At 41.3% G+C, this 17,119-nt stretch overlaps 1 protein-coding gene and 2 long non-coding RNA genes across 3 annotated transcripts in view; 1 reads left to right on the forward strand and 2 right to left on the reverse strand.

Moving 5' to 3' along the window:
* Nucleotides 1-17,119, reverse strand: part of nrxn3a (neurexin 3a) — a 199,261-nt gene that overhangs the window by 141,025 nt on the left and 41,117 nt on the right.
* On the reverse strand, nucleotides 7,266-16,277 carry LOC120744614. Its single transcript, XR_005698411.1, has 3 exons — nucleotides 16,071-16,277; nucleotides 10,650-10,659; nucleotides 7,266-7,279 (listed from the first exon to the last, which is right to left on the reverse strand). It is a non-coding gene; the product is annotated as an uncharacterized LOC120744614 (long non-coding RNA).
* On the forward strand, nucleotides 8,646-10,310 carry LOC120744613. Its single transcript, XR_005698410.1, has 3 exons — nucleotides 8,646-8,908; nucleotides 9,889-9,937; nucleotides 10,106-10,310. It is a non-coding gene; the product is annotated as an uncharacterized LOC120744613 (long non-coding RNA).

The following is a 17,119-nucleotide window of genomic DNA, read 5'->3' on the forward strand; positions in this document are numbered from 1 at the left end:
ATTATTTACAAGTTAATATTGTCTGTATGGACAGCATGAGGCTCCTGACTACGGCAGCCGTAATGCTCCAACAATCCATCAAGTGGTGCGACTTCATAGCTTACCAAAGTCGTACTACAACATTTTTGACAGATTTCTGCGCGCCGTGTAGCACATAAAATCGGTTCCAGGTCAGTAAGCACAACCAGAATTCATACATAAGGCGCACTGTTGATTTCTGAGAAAACTTCAGAATTTTAAGTGCGCCTTATAGTGTGGAATATACGGTAGTTTATCACTGTTAAATGAATCATTGTAAGCTACCCAGTTTACTCCCGTTTAAACCCACTTCCAGTCCAGTATAAACTTATAACATTATTATGATGGGATTATTATTAATGTCTTATGAGATTATTATGAATTATCACATCAAATCCAACATCATATAAAAAATATAAAATGAGTAAGGATTTACACGTAAGCGTTAAATTTCTAGATTACGTAATGCCACTTTGAGTAGCCTTTACTTTAGAAAAGAAGCTCTCATGTTCCTCTTCTGTCCTCTCTTTCTTACACCTTTTATCTCCAGAGTAAAATTGTTACACACTTTTTACTTTCCTGTAAATGACTGTCACTGGACCTGTAGCAGAAAGACTGACTGTCAAACTTTACAGAAAGTGTTTGCGTGTTGAAAAGTTGTATTTAAACTAACAGCCAGAAGATTAAACTCGGTTTATGTTTAATATTTCTTCCTCCTCTGTAGCACAAAGACAGCTTCACATCTGAACCTTGAATGCATCATGGGGCAATGATGAAAAAATGAATATTCAGTGTATCAACCTGCCTAGATTTATGTACTCATATGTAATATGTAAAGTTTCCTCTTTCTCGCTCTCCATCTGCCTATTTATCATTCTGTCTTAAAAAAGGCAACACAACTTCACTAAAACCTGTAAAGTATCTTGTATTAAATGGAACATGAAGACCAGGCCAGACCTTTTTCATGGCTTTTTTGGGGGGGAAGTAAGAGAAATAATATTGCAGGTAAAACAGATACTGGATACTTGCGTCTTCGGTTGTCAGAGCAGTCTTGGCATTAGGTCCAAAATCTACCATGACTGTCAGCTGCCAACCCTTGGATTAGCTTGGGTGACATTGCACTGAATGACTCAACAATTTTAAAGTTAACAGCAATATTTTCATTCTGAATTGGTTAAACAAAAATGGATGGCAAATCTATGTGTAAACAAACAATACCACCAAATTTAAAGTCTTTTTAATGCGGTCCTGACAAAAATATGCTCAGCTTTTGTCTCTGAAATCCATGACCTACAGTGGGGCAAAAAAGTATTTAGTCAGCCACCGATTGTGCAAGTTCCCCCACTTAAAATGATGACAGAGGTCAGTAATTTGCACCAGAGGTACACTTCAACTGTGAGAGACAGAATGTGAAAAAAAAATCCATGAATTCACATGGTAGGATTTGTAAAGAATTTATTCGTAAATCAGGGTGGAAAATAAGTATTTGGTCACCTCAAACAAGGAAAATCTCTGGCTCTCACAGACCTGTAACGTCTTCTGTAAGAAGCTTTTCTGTCCCCCACTCGTTACCTGTATGAATGGCACCTGTTTGAACTCATCATCTGTATAAAAGACACCTGTCCACAGCCTCAAACAGTCAGGCTCCAAACTCCGCCATGGCCAAGACCAAAGAGCTTTCGAAGGACACCAGGAAAAGTATTGTAGACCTGCACCAGACTGGGAAGAGTGAATCTACAATAGGCAAGCAGCTTGGTGTGAAAAAATCAACTGTGGGAGCAATCATCAGAAAATGGAAGACATACAAGACCACTGATAATCTCCCTCGATCTGGGGCTCCACGCAAGATCTCATCCCGTGGGGTCAAAATGATCATGAGAACGGTGAGCAAAGATCCTAGAACCACACGGGGGGACCTGGTGAATGACCTGCAGAGAGCTGGGACCAAAGTAACAAAGGTCACCATCAGTAACACACTACAACGGCAGGGAATCAAATCCCGCAGTGCCAGATGTGTTCCGCTGCTGAAGCCAGTGCATGTCCAGGCCCGTCTGAAGTTTGCCAGAGAGCACATGGATGATACAGCAGAGGATTGGGAGAATGTCATGTGGTCAGATGAAACCAAAGTAGAACTTTTTGGTATAAACTCAACTCGTCGTGTTTGGAGGAAGAAGAATACTGAGTTGCATCCCAAGAACACCATACCTACTGTGAAGCATGGGGGTGGAAACATCATGCTATGGGGCTGTTTTTCTGCCAAGGGGACAGGACGACTGATCCGTGTTAAGGACAGAATGAATGGGGCCATGTATCGTGAGATTTTGAGCCAAAACCTCCTTCCATCAGTGAGAACTTTGAAGATGAAACGAGGCTGGGTCTTCCAACATGACAATGATCCAAAACACACCGCCCGGGCAACAAAGGAGTGGCTCCGTAAGAAGCATTTGAAAGTCCTGGAGTGGCCTAGCCAGTCTCCAGACCTCAACCCCATAGAAAATCTGTGGCGGGAGTTGAAAGTCCGTGTTGCTCGGCGACAGCCCCAAAACATCACTGCTCTCGAGAAGATCTGCATGGAGGAATGGGCCAAAATACCAGCTACTGTGTGTGCAAACCTGGTAAAGACCTATAGTAAACGTTTGACCTCTGTTATTGCCAACAAAGGTTATGTTACAAAGTATTGAGTTGTATTTTTGTTATTGACCAAATACTTATTTTCCACCCTGATTTACGAATAAATTCTTTACAAATCCTACCATGTGGATTCATGGATTTTTTTTTCACATTCTGTCTCTCACAGTTGAAGTGTACCTCTGGTGCAAATTACTGACCTCTGTCATCATTTTAGGTGGGGGAACTTGCACAATCGGTGGCTGACTAAATACTTTTTTGCCCCACTGTATGTAGTGGTGAGGCAGAGGTCTAACAGTGTGCAGATCTGATCGAGTGTGAAGTTGGTCCTGTCTTCCAAGGAGCTGTCTTTTTGTAGTCGCTTTCTGACAGTCTCCACAGCCTCCGTGGTGGGTATGCAAGTGAAGAGAGAGACTACATCAAAGGACACCATGGTTTCATCTGGATCCAGGGGAAGTTTCTGGGCCTTGTCGGTGAAGTCGGTGGAGTTCTTGATGTGGTGTGGGGTGTTTCCCACGAGAGGAGCAAGGATGGTAGCAAGGTGTTTTGCAATGTTATAAGTGGCTGAGTTTATGCTACTGACTATGGGTCTGAGTGGGACAGCTTCCTTGTGGATTTTAGGAAGTTCATAAATGCAGGGTATGGCATCCCCTGGGTAAAGGCGGTCAGTGATTTTGTCCTTTTCAAAGTCTTGAAGGCAAACTATAACTTTCTTTTTGTAGCTGCTTGTGGGGTCTCGCTTTAAGGATTCGTAGGTATTGTTGTCACTGAGGAGAGTAGTGATCTTTGTATGGTAATCTGTAGTGTTTAGGACCACGGTGCATCTTCCCTTATCAGCTGGTAAAACAGTGATGTTGTGGTCTTTGCTCAGGGAAGCGACGGCCTTCTTTTCTTGTATTGTGAGGTTAGACGGAGGGACTTTGGCACTGGAGAGGGTGGCTGAGACTTTCATCCTGATTTGCTCTGCTTCTGTCTGTGATCATTTATTAATCCGTATGGCAGATTCTGTGGCTGTGATGAGGTCCACTATGGGCATCTGGGACTCTCCACCATTTGACCTTAGAACTGAAGAAGCTTCTCATCCGAGAGCTGAAACGTCTTCAAGCAACTTAAAGAAGTCCAGACGCTTTTCTTTGCAAGCTCCTTTGACTACGATGACCTGGATGACTGAGAACCTTCACGGACACTCAATAAAACAGTGGAAATGTCAGTGTAAAGAAATTGAGATAGTAAAACTACATCTGCTTGGTTTTCCCAAATAGGATGTCATGTAGTAGTCTGGATCACACAGCGGCCCGGAGAGTTCAAATGCACTGCAACTTAGGAAAACACTAGCAAATAGAAAAATGCTTCAAAAACACACAAAACACAATGGAAGCTGAATAAAGACGATGGGAATTAGACAAACAAACAAAAACCAACAACGACAGAAGTTGAACAGGAAACAGAAAAAAAACACAGCAAACGTTCACAAAAACCTCACAAAAAACAGAGTATTTTCAATAATGTGACAGAACAGTGTGGAAGTGACAAGCTAACGGTAAATGGCTAAAAGCAAACATCGGCAGCGTTACATGAATCATGCAATCAAAACACATGTGACTTTGCACCTCGAAACACTTTGACTGTTTTGGTTTCTGTCACTTTTACAGCTGTTTTAAGAAATTTTTACTCCCCTTGTGTTTTATTCACCTTACATTATGTTTTGTTTCTTTCTGCAGTCTTTTTCTATTTACTGGTGTTTTCTTAAGTTGCATTTAAACATTGGGCCATTGTAGGATTAAATAAAAAGATCCAAAATAGAATAGAATAGAACAAATGGCCGGTGTGACTGAGTGGTAATTTTTCAGAAAACAGAGAACATTACATTATGTTTAAAACACAGCTGTATACCTCACATATATGCACTTAGTGTGTGGACACATAAATTTGGTGTTCCATTTCTTGCCCAAGAATACTTCAACGTGTAGAGTAGGTACCGACTAACAGACTTCCAGTGGTAGCTGAGCAGCACTACTTCCTGAGCTGCACCAGTACAGTGTTCAACTTTCACTACTGAGCCTTGTTAAAATCTGAAACTTTCATATTATTTTTCTTGGCATATTTAAAAAAAAAAACTCAAAAAACTCATGACCTCATGACCAGAGCTCTTACTGAGGCTGACCACAAGAGTGATGACTTTTAAGATTTTTGCTGTTAATGTCACGTGAGCAGATTAGAGTGATTCTTCGAGTGATGCACCTAAAGATGTAAAATGGGCTGTAAAATCAGAACACTGCTGCTTGCTGGCTTAGTTGCTGTTGTCTGCAGTTCACAGGGTTGCTTGGCAAATCACTGAACCCCAAATTACCTCAATGCATAAATAAATGCATAAAAGTGCACAGAATCTATTTGAATGTGGCTTGTACTGAAAAAGTATTAGAAGTATTAGAAGCTCTATATAAATACAACAACAGTTAACATATTATGAGCATCATCTCATATAATTAGCTTATTCTAATCTGATGCCCAAACCACCTCAAAGTAAAGTCAAACTTTACTTAAAAGAGTAAAGTTTGACTTATCTGACTGCGTTGTCTGGGTGGGTACTAACACAGTCATGTGTGTACACAGTGTACAGTAGAGGACTTAGTAGAGTTGGATGTCTTGAGACCACTTTTACGTGGTCTTGGTCTCGGATCCCTCGGTCTCGTCTTGGTCTCGCTGTCTCGGTCTTGCTTTTTCAGATCGACATAGTGTTCGGGAGATTTGGAGTCAACCATCGGCGGAGCGGGGGGGGTGGCTTACTGGGCTTAAGCCCGGGTCATTTTGTCAGAAGCCCGGGGTCTTTTGGAGTGTCATTTGTTTCATAGTTAGATGCCTGACTGACAACTGTATAAAACAAAAACTACACACAATATTTGAAGCACATAGCGCGCAGTCGTAAATTCCCCCTCATTTTGGTACGATCCGAGCTCAGGCACTCGGCGACTGAGCGCAGCATGTGAGCGAGGGGGGAGGAGCTGCTGCCTGCGAGTTTGCTGTAGGAGAAGCGCAGCCAGGCAGACAGAGGAGAGCTTAAGTTTGAGCAGGTACCAAAGCAAATCATTCGTACTGTACAAATAATGTAAATATGACGGTGAATCACGAAAGATTGATGTCAAACTGATCACTTGACCCATATTACGTTACTTGCTCTTCGAGTGAATCAACAAATGATGAAATGAGAGTCTCAGCTCACATGTGTGTTTATTTCATATTTTCAGTTGTTTCCCTCCACGGCTAAACAAACTCTCTAAACCGGTTTCAGTTATGTACTGATGAACACAACAATGGCCATAAGGGGCTTCTTTCAAAGAAAAAACTCTGGTAGTATTTTATATATTATGCTTTGTATGTTGTTCAGTATATTTCTATGCAAAACAAGAGGAACTTCAATACACAGCAGTATATTCAAAGTTGAAACCAGATATTTACATACACTTTATGGAGAAAACATAAAAACATTTTTTTTACTGTTAAACATCAATTTAGAGTAAACTTGTTTTATTTTAGATAAATAAATATTGAAATATCTTTTGAATTAGTTAAATGTCAGAATAAAGAGAGAGAGCTGACTCTTTTTATCACTTTCATCAAATGTAGGAGTACATAAACACAAAGTTTATTGTTAATTAATAAGAAAACTCCAGACGATTCCATTCTGAGCTGAAGAAGCTTCTGATAGGTTAGTAGAGTCCATGTGAGTAAATTGGTGGCACAGCTGTGGATGCATATAAGGCACCCCCAAAACACAGACGCTGTGCCCCAATTAAGAGACTGCACGCTTGAAGTACGCATTTTGAGTGCGATTACGTCACCGACACGCGACGACGGCTGTCCCAATTCAAAGTGTACTTCAAATGCATACTCCAAATGCGCCGTCGATTTCCCCAAATATCAAGCGTGGTCTGGTGCACGCTTCATGGTCCCATATATCCCACAATTCATAGCACGGCGGTGGGTGTGGATAATTTTGCGGCAAAATACGGCAGAAGCAGAGCGGCCGAAGGGTGAACTGTCAAAAGTAAGTACTGAATATGACGTCACTTATTTATGTGCGAATGTTTAATAATGAAGAACATTAAAGCATTACTGTTGGCCACATGTCGGCGAAGTTATGTGACTTTAGTGATGTTTGTACTTTCAGCGTTTACTTTGTTTTAAAGCCTCTACATACATATAGTCGACCTTAATCTTACAGAGATTGTGATGATTTTATGGATAATTAAAGTCAGTCATATATCCACAAACACAACAAGCTGAAAGTCAGTGATGCTGCTCGGTTTGCAGTCCTGAATATCACAGCACAAGCAGGATTCACTGCACTGTTAATGTTAGCTGTGTTATATTGCTGCCTCTGTTCGGTGGTGTCGAACCAAACGGACTTTAACATGTGTTTGAACGAGCTGACGGTTCACTCGTTAAGCTGAAAGAAAGATGCTTTAATCACAGCAGTCACACATGTGTCCACTGCACCATCTGGAACTCTTCTTGTTTAGCACTCGTAATAACACAAACACTAAATCCTGCTTCTCTGGTGCTGTTGTGTAGCAGTGTGTACACCTGAGACTGTCACCTGTCTGTCTGTCCTGCACTCTCTCTCTGTTTCTTTCTCTCTGATTGTGGAATAAAAGTATGAACATGTGTTTATAAGTTACACTTGTGTTTGAATCCTGCAGCTTATCACACATTTGATTTCCATGTGTGACGACTGCAAGTGTCCAGAGTGAGGACAGACTGAGGGACCCACTGCTGCACATCATCTGTGAGGCTTTGCACCCCTGATGATCCACCAGGACAAACTCAGCAGTGTGTGAGGAAGAGGAGGAGGAAGAGCCAGCAGCAGCTGACAGATGGAGAGAATAGACAGACTGCTCCCTGTTTGTGAAGGACTGCTAGGAAAGTTTAAAATAACTAATTGTCTGTGCTGAATCAGTCTTATTAGGTAATGTTCACATAATGTTATCATCCCAGTGTTTTCAGTGTGGGAGAAAGTACTCAGGGCCTTCAAGTTACACACTATGAAAGGCAGCAACAAGTTTAATGTTCAGAAACCTAAAGTATGTATCAGCAGCAGAATGGAGCTAAAAATAAATGTTTGTTTCAGTTCTATGAAGCTTTGAGTATTTTGGATCAGTAGTAGGGGTGGGGGAAAAATCGATACTGTGTAGTATCGTGATATTTTGTTTGCTAATAATGTATCGATACAGGGACAGCAGAAACCGATATTTTGTTACAAAAAAAGTTTTTGTGGACTGGAACTCTGACTTCAGAGCATTTTGATCAGCTCCTTTTTCTAAGCAAGAATGCTGACATTCCTTCACTGTCCAAATGTGTTTAACTTGCTTTTTGGCAGCAATAAACATGACAGTTTACTTATTTTAATTTAAGACATGTTTTATTTTAATTAAGTTTAAAACTTTTTTATTTAATGTAAAATTATATTTTGTTTTAATTTACTTTCAAATTCTTCAGTTGCTGAATGGGCTGCATAGTTTTCATAAATTGCATAGTTCAGAATAGCTATAATTGTACCAGATGGTTGCATTCAGTTAAGTTGGACTAGACTGTAATACAAACCGTTCAGTTTGTCAACAATAAAACTGACTGAAATGAGAGAAAGACTGAGTGTGAGACTTTGATATTAGATAAAATGAATATTGATAAAGTTTACCTTTATGTACAGAATCTGAATATCGCAAAATATTTTTAAAAATTGCAATAATATCGTATCGTGCGTTAAGTATCGTGATAATATCGTATCGTGGGATATATGGTGATTCCCAACTCTAATAAGTAGTACTGTTGTGTTTGTTGCATCATATTGCTGTAATTGTTTATATGCTTTATATATTCTGAGGTAAGTTGATCTACACTGTAAAATGTAATATTGTGTTTAATTAAAAATATTAAATAGGCTGAATTCAATTTTTAACAATTTGTTATTAGAACTCGATTTAAATACGTTACCAGTACTTTTTATGCAAAAATGCTGATAAACTCAATTTATTTGAGTTGTCTTAACTTAGAAAAACTAAGTAAGCTGGAAGTTTTGCTTCTCAGTGCGGAAGGATGAAAGATGTGTTTTGAAAATGCCACGTCACTACCGTCCTCCTCCCTCTTGGATCAGTCCGCATGTTCATGGTGCATTTGTTATGGAATATGTTGAGCAAACCTGGAGAAGCGTCAGCTCAAGAGATTATTGTCATTGCTGTGGATCTTTACCTGATACACTGACTTGGTGAGTAAATGTTTACTCTTATTCAAACTGATTTTGTGGCTTCTCTTAGTTTAGCACCAGGTTTATAATCTTGCTAGCTAGTTAGTGTTAGCCTAGCGTTGCTGCTGCCGCTGGGCTCATGTTACTTAAAAATTAACACCACAGCCTTAAAAACCTTACATAAAACTATGTCTGTGAAATTTTCTGTTGATTGTTTGAAATAAAAAAGTGAGATAAGAGCCCAGACAAAATTCTTCGGGAGGTGCAGCCATTAGAGGTGTGGTGTGGGGGGTATTTTCAATCCATAGCCATAACTAACTAACTAACTAATTATATATATCATGTTTAACCTGAGTAGCAAAAGACCGCAGGGGGTTGAAAACAATAAGCCAGGAGTTAGCTGTGCTCATGGACTCTATCAAGCCTTGACCTCCCGGTCAGCTATCGCGCTGGTGGATAACAGAGCTCTCCGAAAACGTGGAAGCACTTTTGCAAATATGTGATATTTTGATAAATTAAGTAGATATTAGAGCATTACACAGCTACATTCTCGCCTGAAAATATCTTAAAAGGTTATTTTGTGACCCAGAAAGGGTAATCTGGGGAAAAGGAGGATCGCATTTGTCGCCGGTTGTCGGAGCCTGTGCGTACTTGTAAGCGTGGCAATGGCGGAGGAGCGCGGCTAAAAAACTTATTACTTTTTCTGGGTCACAAAATCAACTTTTAAGATATTTTCAGGCGAGAATGTAGCTGTGTAAAGTTCAAATATCTACTTGATTTATCAAGACATCACATATTTGCAAAAATGCTCCGACGTTTTCGGAGACGTCCATTTTTTTCATGCTCTGTGGCAGCTTTTGAACATCTGTGGCATCTATTAATGTCAAATCTAGCCTTTATTTAACAACATAAGCAAACTCTATGTTACAATGATTGCACAGCCATTAAGGATCAAATCAGTTTCTGAAAAATGTTCTGTTTTTTCTCCCTCTGCTCGGGAGGCTCGGGACCAGCACTCCTGCTGTTGGACAGAAAGACATCAACTCAGTGGTAAGTATTTTGGTTTTCCAATATATTAGCAACTGTCAGTGACATTTATATTAATCAGGCTGAACTTTAATCATACTTTAGATCAGCCTGTTTTACTTATTGTTTTATTTGTGCTTTGGTTTGGGGAAGTTGTTTATTTACTGATCTTTTCCTGTCTTCTGTTATTAGACTTGAGATATGACTGCACTATGCTGTTGCTGGTGACTCCAGTTAATTCTACAAGACGTGCTGTGTAAGTAAACAAACAACAACAGTTTGGTCTGCATTTCTTGAAAGATCACATCCCCCAAACTTAGTTTAGAGGGTCTACACTGGGTCTATATATATATATTAGGGGTGCAACGATACACAAAATTCACGGTTCGGTTCGGTTCGATACTTTGGTGTCACGGTTCGATATTTTTTCGATACAAAAAAATGTTCATGCATTTTTAATTTGTCATTTATTAAAATTATAAATATATATTTTAACTCAAAAGTACAGTTTTTAAATTTAACCCTAACCCTTGTGCGTGTTTTTTATTTTGACAGCGAATGCGCACCTGCGGACCACTTATGTGCAGCCCTGGTTATTTAGCTCGTCATATTGCAGCCACAGAAATTCTTTTGTCCATGAAACCATAAAGCTGCACTTTTCTTTTTGCCTTATAGTCTGATTTGTCATAACTTCTCCGTTTTGTGGTAAGCTTTTCTTTGGCTGTCACTTCTTCACCCTGACCTGTCTTATTTGGCTCAGCAGAACTGAAATGCTTTTACACATGCACTCACATAAGCTCAGCGATTCTCTGCGCGATCAACCTCTCACATGTTTAAGCTGCGGGAGATTTCACTTGTCATGTTTGCATAGTAAGCTAACGATTAATAAGACGATGTCAGAGGAATTGGTGCACAAATTATCATCACTCACAGATCAGTGCTGTCGCTCTCTATACACAGTTCGCACGATTGCAAAGTGAAAGCAAAAAAACAAGCGCAAATTCAAACGCGACTTCAATATGTCACATATTGACAGTGGCTCACCGATGCCAATGACATAATTACCCAGCTACATTTCTGAAAGAATGCAAAAGCATTGACATATATTTTTCCTTCCTACAATAGCCCGACGGGCAGGGAAGAGATAGATTTTGGTAGCCCGACTGAAAAAATCGCTAGCTCCAGGACGTCGGGCTAGCGATATTGCAAGCCCTGTATCTGATTGAGGAATCACTCATCTTTGGAAAAGAGAGTTTATTACAGAGAAATGGCTCTTTCCAAAATAAAAGCTATACTATCCGCTTCTTCTGGGCTATATTCTCAGCAGCATAAGGAGAATCATGTGCTAACAGCTGTCTAAATGACTCGGCTAAAGTTAGTAGCATGCTTGCTTTTTTTTGTCTGCTTCCACTTGTCTGTAATGTGCAGTCATATTCGTTGTGTTCCCACTAGTGCTTTCAGGTTAATCTCGTTGAAATGACCTTAACGCCACAACACGGCAAATCTCCGTTAACGAGCTACCGCCGATCGCTCCGTGCATGGGGCTAGACGGCAAACACGTTAACGAGCTAACTGCGCTAACACACTAGTTCACACCAATGTAATTGAGCATTGCATGGCACATCCAACATACTGTTTTACTTTAGTCCATGACTCGCTTACCTTCAGGGTCATACGTCACATGAAAACCAAAATAATTCCAAACGCCAGATCTGAATGAGGTCCATGTTGCAAGGAGAGCTTAACTTCTGTCTCGCTAGCTTGCCCTGCGCTCTTCCTTCTGACTATGCTGTCTGTGTTGAGCGCTCAGTGGATCTGCGCTCGACAGTGCAGCCTAGGCGGAGTAGTCGAACACAGATTCACTGAGCGCTCAACACAGACAGCATCGTCAGAAGGAAAATTGATAAAATAAATTACAAATGTTGTATTGTTCGATACATATGCGTACCGAACCGAAAGCACTGTATCGAACGGTTCAATATCGATACGAATATCGTTGCACCCCTAATATATATATATATATATATATATATATCACCAACTTATTGCAAAGGAGGGATTTGTGTCTCCCAGTGATCTAAGGAGGTATGCTGGTTTGGTCCCTCAAGGAAAATTGATCCTGGATAAGGAAGAATGAGTCAGGTGACCCTATGAAGTAAGGAAAGACGAGGAACCACTTCACCCTACCCAAGCTCGGTGGGCAGGACCCAGTCAATGCTCATTAAACCTAGAAATGTGTGACTCAGAGGAAAAGCCTGCACAATCTGAACCCAGTGGTGTCCCAGTGTGATTGGACTTCAGTGTCAACCACAGTCCGTCCCTAACAAACACCAACTTCAAGCATAAAGGTGCACGTGGCACCAGGACACCCTACAGGTCACAAGTAAATTGTCCTAAACATACGGCCAAGGAAACAAGAAAATAAACTCCTAGAATGGCCCAACCAATCACCTGACCTGAATCCAGCTGAAACTGTTTCTGTGGAGGAGGCGTCATAATCATCAAAGGCATTGGTATGAAGCATTAAATAAATTTCAGTAAGTGTGTTCAATAAGTTTTCCCTGTAATTTATTACTACATTATTATTACACAAAACTTAGTTTATTAACATCTAGGGTTTAATTTCTTCACATGTGTGGATTGAATGGGTTTTTACCAACGTCTGGCTAGAACTTCATGTTAATAGCACCTAGTAAATTCAAGTGTTATTTCCCCCCCTATATATTAAAATAAGAGGCATAAACCATAATTGCCAGGTTATGAAAGCAAAAAGAGAGTGCAGTAAATATATTTTTTTAAAACAGATGAAAAAAAAAGGCAAAGAAAGGTGGACTGTGGGGTGAGAAAGATGATTGATGCCATCTAAATGAAATGCTATTCCCAGTAATGGGAAAAAGGCGATGCCAGAAAGCAGGTCACTTAAACTGCAAAAGAAGTACTTAAGCAGTGCTGCCTGGGGCACAGTGAGCTTGACAAATATGTTAACATTAACCTTCCAAAATCAAAAATGGAGGGATGACACAGGGAAGGAAAGGGAAGCCGGGAAGAATATATCAGCTTTTATCTGCAACCTGCGGCCTGACTCCTGAAACTGGGATGGTATCTCTACTGGCAAACACACCACTGCGGTGGGGTGCACACACACAATAAAAAGCATCCATGCAAACAGATATCTTTCCAAATGTGCACTATTCTATCTTTCCATGCATATCACATGTTTTTTTGTTCTATCAAACTCTGTACCTAAAGTATAAGCCAAATTGAGTCTGACATCTGCACATTGTTTCTTAGAGCTTAGCTTGGTTGCACTTTTTAATTAATGTCTCGCTAGTTTGTTGAGTGCAATAGTCTCATCAGCCATGAGCAAAAAGCAAAAAAAAGGAAAATGCTTCTGAACCAGCATTACAGAGCAGACTTTCCCTTTGAAATACACACAAAGCCCCTGGCAGAAATCAATAGGAGGAGCATAAAATCCACTTGCATTTAATTAAGATAACTAGCACATTCTCGTTCATAATCTCTCTCTTTCCTCCTCCATCTTTCTCTCACTCAATTTCTCTTCCTGAGCTGCTGCTCATGTCAGTCCCCTCTGGGGGGTGAGAAATGTTGTTGGTAGGAATCTGGATTTAATCGTTTCCCAGATCGACACTATGTTTTTCTTCCCCTGAAGCATGTTTCATTCACCCACCCCCATAACCTCCTCTTTGAAATGTTGTCTAGGTTGTGTTCTGCAGCAGAAAAATGTTTGCTTTACGGCAAATGGACTACTGGGACTGAAATCTTAACGGGTTGCAATCCACTGTGTGGTCTGTGGGACAGTGTCAGTGTTCTGCTTCACTGTTTGCAGATGCATTCTGCAGCTAAATAAAAAACTGCAAATGAAAGATAGACAATTCCTGATTTTCATACTCTACTCTTAATAGTGTTATCAGTACAATAGCAAGCTCTAAGTTATGGACTGCTTTAGAACTCTTATGGCAGCATCTTGTCTCAAATACACTGAAACAATTAGGTTGAAATATTCAATTAAAAAAAAACATCTGCATTTGTTTGCATTATTTCAAATTCATCATATACAAAAACAAAAGAGACCTTGATGTTGTTTGGTTGACACCAGCTTCAAGTGTTTGCAGTTTGCAGTCAGTGCAGAGCCTTGAAGAGCTTTCAGAGAACACCTTCATCGACTGAAAGTGATTTTGATTTGAAAAATAATCTTACCTTTTCTTCACCAATGAAAAAAAATCTTCAGTTCAACTTTACCTGTATAGTTCCCATTCACAACAGTCATTACAAGCTGCTTTATTAAAGGCTAAAGACCCTTTGTATTTTTATATTCTTACATTTATATATATTTTTAGTTGGATAAAGTAAGAGAGAACGAGTATTAGTTACTATATAAGCACACAGGGATTACAAGGCAGTGTCCCAGCAGGGCACAAAGTTATGAGACAGATTTAATGGTGTTTAGTTGAAAGCTGTTCTAGGTGCTTATTGCTCAGTAGCACCTTCCAGAGGGCGGCAGGCACAAAACCACGAAGGGTAATATGTTTATTAAATGAAGCCTTCGTGAACCAATGTTTCAAATATTTCTCTCTCTCTCTCTCTCTCTCACACACACACACACACACACACACACACACACACACACACACACACACACACACACACACATTTGACACGGTAAAAATAAGGTTTTAGTCAGCCTTGACATATTGCACTGTGTCATTGTTTATTTAGCCAAAATAAGCCAAAATGCACCTGATTAACTGATGATCAGCTAATCAGTGCCAAGAAAGGATGACATCAGCAAGCTGCCCTTCAGTCTGTGAATGTTTACGAGGTCATTTGTAAACAATCTGAAGTCTACAGTGAGAATAATTATTCAAAGTGGAAAACATTTAAGGCAATTACCATTATTCCCAGGAACGCATGTCCCATCACATTCATCAAAAGGTCAGGCCGTTAGGGTCTCAATAAATATCTTAATACACACCCCAACACTTAGCACATCTTAATACAAAGTTATGCATAGTTCATCGCATCTGAAATGACTTAACAAACAAAGTGGAGATGTTTGGCAACGATGCACAGCGCCACACAACGACAGCATGTCAGCATAAATACCTCATACCGACTGTCAGTGGTGGAAGGATAATGTTTGGCTTTGTTTTGCAGCCACAGGCCCAGGCGTGCTGCAGTCATTGAATCCATGATCTCTTCTGCATGCCAAAGTATTTTAGATTAATATGTAAGGCTATCTGTCTAAACGCTAAAGTGTGCTCGAAACAGGGAAATGCAACAGGACAATAATCCCAAGAACATCAGCAAATTTACAACAAAACAAGAACAACAAGTGTTGCAATTTCACAGTGATAAAAGTGAAGATATCAGCCGTTGAAGCAACACTGTAACGATTATATGACCAAAACTGCACAACAAGAGAGCACTAAAGTTAAACTGTTGAATGATGGGGTGCACTTTCATACGCTGCTTCTGCATTTTGCCTTAGTTTTGCAGGTAAATTGTGTGGGCTGGTACCAGAGAACCCAAGAGAATTAAGCTTTGTCAGTGTTTGTGTTCTCTCTCTCTCTCTCAGTGTGTGTTTTGCCTCTATTTTTGTTGCCACTGCTGTTTGTTGACACGTGACCTGTGCCAGTAAGGTACATGGCACAGTATGGCCCTGCATGAACAGCTTGGCTGTGAGTAGCTCGCCAGTATGAATCACATGGCAAGTCGTGTAGTTCCTAGAAAACGTATTATTCATTGTATGGTGCGTGTGACTTTTCAAAATGTGGTAACATATAAGATCATAGGGTAATAAGATGAGATACGCTTTTTCATCTCAGCACACCGCAGACCACGGCCTCTCTGTGTGAGGATCTAAACGTATTCTACGCTAGATTCGACACAGTGAACACCATGAGACCGGACAGTGTGCGCACCGCGGATGACGTCAGTGCGCACACTGTGTCTGAGGAGGATGTGCGGAAGTGCTTCAGGAGGGTGAACGCACGCAAAGGTCCGGACGGGATTCCCGGCCGCGTCCCCAAGTCATGCGCGGCTCAGCTGGCTGGAGTGTTCACGCACATCTTCAACCTTTCCCTCTCTCTGTCTGTAGTCCCAGCCTGCTTCAAAATGGCCACCATCGTCCCTGTACCCAAATCCTCCACCATCTCCTCACTGAACGACTGGCGACCTGTAGCCCTGACCCCCATCGTAAGCAAATGCTTCGAGAAGCTTGTCAGGGACTTCGTTTGCTCTTCACTACCCGACTCACTGGACCCTCTACAGTTTGCATACCGCCACAACAGGTCCACTGATGATGCCATAGCCCTGACACTACACACTGCCCTGTCACACCTGGAGAAGAGAGACACGTATGTGAGAATGCTGTTTGTAGATTACAGCTCAGCATTCAATACCATCGTTCCCTCGAAGCTGGACAGGAAACTGCAGGATCTAGGACTGAGCAGCTCCCTCTGCAGCTGGATCCTTAGCTTCCTGTCTGACAGACGCCAAGTGGTTAGACTGGGCAGCATCACCTCATCCCCCATCACACTGAACACTGGTGCTCCACAGGGGTGTGTACTGAGCCCTCTCCTGTACTCACTCTACACCTACGACTGCACAGCCACTAACAACTCCAACATCATTGTGAAGTTTGCGGACGACACTACAGTGGTGGGTCTTATCACCAACGGTGATGAGACGGCTTACAGGGAGGAGGTCAGCGCCCTGACCCACTGGTGTCAAGACAACCATCTCACCCTCAACGTCGCAAAGACAAAGGAGTTGATAGTGGACTTCCGGAGGTGCAGAGAAGTACACACCCCCATCACCATCAACGGCGCTGCTGTGGAGAGAGTGAGCAGCTTCCGGTTCCTTGGCGTACATCTGGCTGAGGATCTTACGTGGTCAGTACACACAAACAAAACAGTGAAGAAGGTGCAGCAGCGCCTCTTCTTTCTCAGGAGACTGAAAAGATTCGGCATGAGCCCCCGCATCCTCAGGACCTTCTATCACTGTGCCATTGAGAGCATCCTCACTGGATGCATCACCACTTGGTATGGCAACAGCACCGCCTACAACTGCAAAGCTCTCCAGCGAGTAGTGCGGTGCTCTGAACGGATAATTGGAGGTGAGCTTCCCTCCCTCCAAGACATCTACAGGAAGCGGTGCCTGAGGAAAGCGGGGAGGATCATCAAG

Source organism: Simochromis diagramma, unplaced genomic scaffold (genome assembly GCF_900408965.1).
Source record: "Simochromis diagramma unplaced genomic scaffold, fSimDia1.1 OVJJ01000426.1, whole genome shotgun sequence".
Lineage (NCBI taxonomy): Eukaryota > Metazoa > Chordata > Actinopteri > Cichliformes > Cichlidae > Simochromis > Simochromis diagramma.